The 8,991-nt window shown below is 38.1% G+C and overlaps 1 pseudogene; it reads right to left on the bottom strand.

The window, feature by feature from the left end:
* Window positions 1-296: 296 nt before the first annotated feature.
* On the bottom strand, window positions 297-1,572 carry LOC143668455 (GTP-binding nuclear protein Ran-like; annotated as a pseudogene).
* Window positions 1,573-8,991: the final 7,419 nt, after the last annotated feature.

The following is an 8,991-nucleotide window of genomic DNA, read 5'->3' as shown; positions in this document are numbered from 1 at the left end:
ACATATATAGTTTATGTGTGTGTGATGTGACTGTAGCAGTCTTACATTTGAAACTCAAAAAAGAAACAGTTAGTGTTCCAAAACAGCTAAATATGCAGGTGCAAAAAATGAAGGCTTTTTTCTTTTTTGAACTGCCACATTCACACCAAAGCCCATTCATCTCCTTTGCATCCCAAAGATTAAGTACAAGATCTGCTTGTCTATATAATAAAGTGGCAAACAAGCTGCATCACTGACATCACAGGACAGGTGCCTATATAACTAGACTTCTGAAGCTGGGCTCCAGCTTCATTTTCTCACAGGTCGTCATCTTCATCTGGCAGAGCAGTTGTCTGAGCATCCTCTAAGCCATGCTCACAATGTGCTGCCAAAATTGAGTCCATGACAACCTCTGGTGGGGCAAGAGCAGGCATGGCAACAAATGGCAACAAACTCCAAATTAAGGTGTTTTAGCAATCAGTTTTCTAGCAAGCCAAAGGAAGGACTTTTCAAAGTTGTAGTTACTTTTAGCAGAAATGTACTAAGGATTCTTCTTTCAGTGCACGGGCCGGGAATTGAACCTGGGTCTCGCACATGGCAGGTGAGAAATTCTGCTGCTGAACTACCCTTGAATCCTTTAGACAGTGGATGTTGCCTTAACTTCCCTGTCCTTAATATCCACTTTGTTGCTACACAACATGATGGGGATGTTTTCACACACTTCTACCAGATCTCTATGCCACATTCTTTATGCTATATTCTTGCAACTTACTCTTGATGTTACATCAAACATTATAATGGCACACTGGGCTTGGATGTTGTCATGGTCAGGTTCAGGTGTTAACTTGGCCAGGTGGTGGTGCCTGGTCGTTTGGTCAGGCAAGCGCTGGTTGTCTGTTGCTATGAGGACATTTCATGGACTTAAGTAATGAAGTCATGATCATGTTGGTTACATCCACAGCTGATTGCATTTGTAATCAGCTAAGGGGAGTGTCTTCTGCAATGTGTGATGCTTAATCTAATCACCAGAAGGCTTTTAAAGAGGATTCAGAAGAGACAGTCCTTTCTGCTTCAGCCAGCCAGCCTCTCCTGTGGAGTTTGTCCAGACCCTTCATCAGAGTCACCAGCTTCACTACCTGCCCTAAGAATTTTGGACTTTTACGTCCCCAAGGTTGCCTAGTGGGCCTCTCCTGAGAGTTTGTTGAGGAACTTCATTGGAGTTGCCAGCTTGCAGCTTGCCCTACAGACCTTGGACTCTACATCCCCATGGTTATGTGAGACACTTCTATAAATTTTATATCTACTGATATCTCCTGCTGATTCTGCTTCTCTAGAGAACCCTAGCTAATATAAATGTAATAGCCATCTCTCAGTCCACTGAATTTCTCCTGGCTGGCAGTATCCCATATGTTGAATTTAATAGATCCTCTGTTGGCGTGGAACACAAGGGGATGGACCTCAATGCCACGGTGGCCACATACTTCTTCTCAAATTCACCAGTCAAATGATGTTTTATGAATGTAGCTTTTCCAGTACCGTCATTGGCAACCATACAAGTTTTACCTGAACTTGGGGTTGTCCTTGGGCAGCCATCACGATGGTTCTTCCAGAAGTGTCTCTGTCTCCCACCTGACTCTAGCCTATATTTTTGTTGTATATCTTGTGATCCTACTCTTCAGATTTCAAATAGCATACAAATTTCTATAAAAATAAGAGTTCTAAATGGCCTACCAAACAAACTTTTAGTGGGGAAAAACAGGTTTAAAAATGGCATAGGTAAGTCAATGGCAAAATTTGAAAACATTCCTAAGGTGAGCCAAATCTTTACTGCATATTCTTTTATGTTACCACATCATCAATACCTCAAAGAATCTGTTGTGCAGACCCCTTCAGTGTCCAGGCTGTTACTAAAGTCCCTGGACACTTTTACTCCTGACCTCTTAAGCTCAAATCTCCTTTCTCTGGGTCCTTTATAGAGATACTTTAAGGTTCATTAACATAAAAAAGGCGATAGCATGGAGACAACAATCTGTTTTGGTTTTGGAAAACTAAATCAAACTAAATGACTGCAGGATGAAACTGACTTCAATCTCAGTTCTAAAGGACAAGTAGGATTTAGATTTAATGGTACTACAACACAACAATTATGCAATAGATGCCTTTTAAAATTTTTATTGGGAAAACAATCTCTCTTCTAAACTATGAAGAAAATTGAGCTGATTACACCAAGGATTAACATGAACTCAGAGGACATCTTCTGCCTGGCTGGGAGCATTTGGCACTGCTGCTAAAATGGAACCTGGAGATGAAATCCAGTCAGTCCTTTCTTTCCCCTCTTCTGAGTCTGTATGCATGGCATTCTCTAACAACCTCTTACTTCAGGTGACTATGTTCCTCTTTGGAAGCTTCCTAAAGCTTAAATTTGCTGTTCTGTAAGTAGCATTCATACCTGCTGTTGAAAGACAAGAGCCTCTGCTTCCAGTTTCTCTCATGGAAGGAGACATGAAATCTTTGTGGAGAAATAGACTTGTTCATAAGAATGCAGAAATGGCCCAGCATTCCTTTCTATCTCAGATGCTGTGGAGATAGTGGTACATTAAATCCAGATACCCCAGGGCATGGGTTGTGACCCAGACCATAAATATTGGCATTACATCTCTATGTTAGATTTATTTTTCCTTATAGTTGCCATTTTTTGAATGTTTCCTAAGGACCAGGCACTGTGGTGATGGCATTACATATTCATTTATTTTATTTTCACAATAATCCTGGAAGACACACATTGGTATTCATACATAATAGAAGAGGAGAATGAGTTTAAGATTAAATAATTAGCTGGAGCTCAGCTGGCGCTTATCACAATGAGATTAAATCCTAAATCTGACTGACCCTAAAAGCTATCCTGTAATTATTTTCCTTATGTAAAGTTCTTCCAAATCACACTGACTTGCATTTAGAAAAATGAGATCATATCTCTAAAGTAATATGACCCTTTGATGACATTATTTTGCAGATTAATTATAGTTAATATACACATTTACCAGAGTCAAAGAACCTGTGTCCAAATAAAAAATATCAATCTACCAATAATCTTCCAACTGTTTAATCTCAATGAATTTTATAGTTCATGTCAGTTGCACTGGGGACTAAGGCCTTGCTTATTCAATAGGTGATTGGGCTAGAGCTGTGTTTAGAATGATGGGCAGTTTTGTCCCCTTGGGACAGATCAAGTAAATATGATCTTAACCAATACAGATTATACATAACAAGCTTTCCAACAAAGAGTTGTGGGATCACAGAATTGTATTCTGCGTCTTCCTTTAGGAAAAGACAATCCATTCTATTGGTGACAAATTTTACTGTTTTAACAGAGGCGCCAAAAATGAACTATTATCAAGGATGGAAACTACATACATAGAAGAAATATAGTTCAATTAGACATTTAAAGATTTTCTGGAGAACAAAACTCAATGTCAGAAGCAGGAAAAAACACTTTGGGAAATCTTAAACAAGCAATCAGCTAAGTTTTAACTCTGGGCTCATTCAATCTTTACAGCTCAGAATCAATCCTAAATGTTAATAGTTGGGAGACTATATATTTTTTATTTTTATTGATTGGATTTTTTTAAAGTTCTGATTCTTTCCAAAATGGACTTGGAAAAGACCTTATCAAAAGACAATATAAAATAAGGGTAATAAAATAGAAAGAGAAAATCAGGACCATTGCCAGCAGGAAAAGAGCATTCATGCTCTGATGGTTTGATTTATGTGTCAGCTCCGCCAAGTGACGGTGCCTAGTTGTCCATTCAAGCAAGCATTGTGCCTAACCGTTACTGCAAGGACAGTTGCGTGAGACACTTTTATAAAATCTCATTTTTACAGATATCTCCCATTGGTTCTGCTTCCCTAGAGAACCCTGACTAATACACATGCTAACTCACCTTGTGAGTTAACAAAACTCTTGTTACAGAATTGAACTCTAAGCTTCCTGGCAGCCACTTTTAAAAAGGAAGATTGGTACTGGAAGTTTTCATTAGGAAGTAGAATACAAAAAAATTTCTTAGAAATGACAAACTTTTTTCTTGACCCTAACTTCTGTAAGAAACTAGTCACCTCATGGGATCAAAATAGATACATTAGATAACATCTGTAACAGTCTTCCAGAAAGTACAAATGCAGTTCTCATGTGAATATTTCTATCAACAAACTCCTAAAAGCTGAAAGTCCAACTCAGTATGAGAAGGATTTTCCAGGTTCTAAGTTAAGTTCCAAGAGACCAACTTGATCCAAGGTCAATATTTGGGAATACCAGGAACTGATAAATAGTATACCCTTTATCTAAACTGGCTTCTATAAATATCATTTATTTCAGTAAAGATTTTTGATAAGCATTAATGTTTGGCCTGAAGGGTGGTGTTCTGTGCTGTTTGAGGAGTGATCCATGTTTTGGAAACCAGAAAAGTAAGTTGACAATTTATTATGAAAGTTGAGAAGCTTAATTAGTACTTCCCCATGTGGCAAGGGAAATTTAAGGCAATCTTGGATTTGCTTAAACACTTTGGTGAAAGCTAAATTGAGATTAGAAGTTCACAATAGAGCATGTCAGAAATGGTTGAGGCATAGAAGATATCCATGCCAAATATTTGCAGTCGCCTACCTTGGACAGAGAAAAATCCAAGTAGAAAAAATATTAATAATTCCCAACAACAAAACTGCCACGTGGGTTGAGGAGATAATCAATATTTGTTTAATACTTACTATATGTGGCTTAGGTCCTTTACACAATTTTCCTAATTTAATTAGGTGAGTTAGATATTAGGAATTCCCAAGTAAACCTAGTGACTTGTTGTTTAATGAAAACAATAGACTAAACGAATTTTGGAGAATGATTTTCAAAGACCATGATTTTTTAGTGATACCATAATTAATGGCAGTAGTTAAATACTAGGTTTACTTGCTTCTTGAGGCTATGGCAGAGATACTGCTATGTATTCAATTAACAGTTTCATTTTCTTTCTTGGTATTTGGGAAAAAATATATTTTCTGATTTCCCTTGCAGTTAAGTTGGAGCCATTTGACCAGATGGTGGCCAAAGGGATACCCCCACTTCTGGGCCTGGTCCAAACCTGTATGTGTGAGTGCCCATGCTCTCTCTCTTCCTTGTCCATGAAACTACATGAGGAGAACTCCAGGAAGCCAGAGCCACCAGACAGATAGCGATCCCTTGGAGCCATTTGAAGGGGTCACTTAAGAGAGCTGTCCAACCTGCATTAAAGTTTGCAACTTGCAGTAAGCTTTACATGAAAGTAATATTTATTGTGTTAAGCCAGAAACATTGGGAGTGGTGTGTTGCAGTAGCCAGTTAGTTAGTGTTACTCTAATATAAAGCCATTCCTGGTTTTGTTATTGTAAAGATCTTCCTATTTATATATATAAAAACATGAATCAAAATTTCTTCAACATTGATATCAGACTAGTACTAGCAAGATACAATTTTAAAAGGGCTGAAGGGTGGACGAGTAAAACATAACTCTATTTTATAACTCTTGAAACTGCTTTCTAATTTGCTGGTCTGCCTATATCAATGCTTCTAGTGATATTAAAATAGAATCGAAGACCTATCAAAAAAGTTCTCCATTGTCTTTGGCAGAATTATTTGAAAATGAATGAGTCATCCACAGTAATAGTAGTGCCTGAAGCCAGTTAGTTTCCATGTATACTGCATTAATCCAAAAGACTGATGTCTTCAGTTTGTAAAGAGAAAGCTGGCATAAAAATTTTAAGATACATTTTTTAAGTTGGCATTTTTTTCATTAAATTTTAAACTTTTCCATGTACTAAATGCATGTGTCTGTATATACATATATATTTAAAGTATCAATTTTTATTACTCTCTTACTGGATATTCTTATATTTTCAAATAAATTTTAATCGATTGTTGTTTTATTTTCCTGTCTATTAAAACAAATATCATACAAAAGGTTGGCTTAAGCAATGGGAAATTATTGGCTAAGAGAAGTTCAAAACCCAGGCATTAGTAAGGGGACTGATTCTTTCTACTTGAAGAGCGCGGCACTCTGAGGCTGGCTGCTGGTGATCCGTGGTCCTTGGCTTTTCAGTCACATGGCAATGTGCATGGTAACGTCTTCTCCTTTCTCTTCCCAGTGACTTCCAGTTTCTGACTGCTTCGCACGGCTTCTATCTCCATGTCTACTCTCCTTTGCCTAACTTCATTGGGATAAGGCCGACCTTCATTCAGTTTGGACACAACTTCACTGATAGCATGTTCATAGGCCCTATTTTCAAACAGTTCACACCCACAGGACCAGGGCTTGGGACTTGAACATGCCTTTTTTGGGGGTGATGGGGGCCCATGATTTGGTCCTCAACGATTATCTTGGATATTCTCATTACATAATCATATCATCTGCAAACAATTAGAAATTTGCCTCTCAATTTCAAAAATTCATATTCTTTCTTTTCTAATTGCAGAGACTACTACTTCTAGAATACTATAAAGCAAAAGTAGGGATGTGAACATAATCAACTTGCTTTTGACTTGAGAATCTCCCAGTATTTCATTGTAATAAAATATTCTGCCTTTTAGTTAACATATATCCTGTAAAATTGTCCACCCATTCGTATTTCATTAATGTTTTTTTTTTTTCTTTTAATCAGCAATGAATAGTGCTGAACATAGGGTCTGCTACAGCCTCAGGAGGTTTCCTTAGGTTCCAGTAAACATTCAGACTCACAAGACTTTGTTGGCCACTGGTGGTCCCTGGTAACTCAGAAGGATATGGAACAGGGACCACAGCGTGCCAGTATAGCAGCCTCCAGCAGTCCTCTTCAACAGAAAGCCTTAGAGCAATCCATAGAGCAATGCAGCTCAGGTGCAATATGCGAAATCATCAAACAGGTATGAAACTACCTCAGCTTAACAATCTTATGCTCCTTAGGAGCCAATATCCCTTGCAACAACCCCTTAGGCATAGTGCCCAGGATCCTGCAAGACATATGTCCTGCCATGAGTCACTGCACTAAGGTAGCAACGCTATGGTTTGCTATAAAATATATTTGGTTCTCCTTGTCCAAAAGTAGGTTACCAATCAGGGGGTCATTTTTGCCAGCAGTATAACAACATAGTTCACATACCACCTTATCAGGTTGCTAGGGGAACAGAGCTAGAACCTTAACAGAAGGCCAGATTCTCAGGCAGAAGGGGAAAGGATTTTGTTAACCCTTTATTCACATAGGGATTTTCTGTCAACTTGACTATGATGGATTATTTTTTAATATAGTCTGAGATTATACTTGCTAATCATTTATTTAAGGCTTTAGAATTGATATTTGTAACATTCGGTCTCTGCTCAAATGTCACCTCCCGAGAAGTGATCGAACTGCCTTATCTAAAATCACACTCCCATCACTTCTATCACTTATCCTTCTCTTTTTTTCTTTACAGCACTCATTGTCTTGCTCCCCCACTGGAATGTAAACTGTTTCTGGACAGGGCTTTGTCTTGTTCCCAGCTGAATTCCCAGCATTTAGAAATAGTGATATTGTAGGCTTTCAGTAAATATTTGTGTTTTCTTTAATGACCAAATAATTCAGAAAGGACTTTTGAATTCCAAGTTTATGAAGTTGTGTTTGTTTGGTTCTATTGTGAACAGAAATCGATAATTATTTGTGAGTGAGAAAACTGAGATTGTTACTTGCAAGGTGGTACTACCTGGTATGAAACCTAACCAAAAGGATGTCATACTGAAAAAGAACAGATGTTGCTAAAAGCAAGTTTCTTTGATCTGGTTTTTGCTTGTGCTTTTAAAGACTGAAATAGTGAAGTGTCACTCCCATGGGAACTCAACTTCTTTATTTTGGGAATGATCACTGGAGGTCAGAATTGCAGCACAATAACCAAAGTCTTCTCATTCCATGAGTCAACAAAGACTAATATAACCAGCTACAGCGCCTCAAGAGACAAACTAAATATACCAGGCAGAATTCAATCCAATCCAATCCAATCCATAGTTACTGAATGTAAGCCTTGTACCAGGCATTACGCTGGGCACAGGAGATACAGTGACAAGACAGGAATTGCCCTTGTCCTCCTATTGGTTAGTCTAGTATCTTAGGAGAGCCTAGTATAGCAGAGAGGAAGTTTCACAAAATGCGTTAAGAGCTATGCTAGGGGGCACACACTGTTATAAGAGAATATAAGATAGCAAAAAATCAGACAAGTCTTCCTAACTGAATGTCACAAAGCAGGGACTCAAGTAGAAAGGTGAATGGAGCATTCTCTGGGTCAAAGAAAAGATCCGCAAACAATAAAAGAGAGATGCGAAGAAGGAGCATCATTCTTTTGAACCAGACAGCCATCTCATTTTCACTGGCTCTTCCTTCCTTCCATTTCCGGTTTTTCAGCCTGTAGGTGAGCCCTTTTCTCCCTAATCATGCATTGTTTTAGTGGGGTTTATTTGCACATGCATCCCAGGAACCAATAAATAAAGAAAACAGCTATGGAGTAGTCACTGGAGCCTGGAACTCAGCCTACATTACACTTAAAAAATTTGATTTTCTGTAGAAAAATATTTTGATTCCTACATATTTGGACTTCATTATAAGGATCTGAAATGGATGACACCAAGCTGTTTGCCTAAAATAATGTCCCAACCCTGAATTGGCATGGATGTTTCCTGAGGTTAAAATAGAAACTTGTTTTGCTAACAGAAAACAACTTGGAATCAGAGTCATTTAAGTTGAAACTATTCTTTTCCTTTACTTGCAGAAAATTCCTGTTTTTGCACACATAGAGTTCAGGATACTGAGGTCACCCTGCCACAGAACTTTCCATTAAAATTGTGAAGTTGTAGAAACCTCAAAAAGAAAACAGAGATAGAAAAAAGTTTTTAATGTAACAAATTTATTCAGCAAACATTAATGAGCCCCTACCATATGCCAGATACCGTTCTAGGCATCCTAGCGGGAAGGAGCTTTACAAACACACAGACA

Source organism: Tamandua tetradactyla, chromosome 24, assembly GCF_023851605.1.
Source record: "Tamandua tetradactyla isolate mTamTet1 chromosome 24, mTamTet1.pri, whole genome shotgun sequence".
Lineage (NCBI taxonomy): Eukaryota > Metazoa > Chordata > Mammalia > Pilosa > Myrmecophagidae > Tamandua > Tamandua tetradactyla.
Note: the sequence above shows the minus strand (reverse complement) of the source record. Positions and strands in the feature narration are given on the sequence as shown.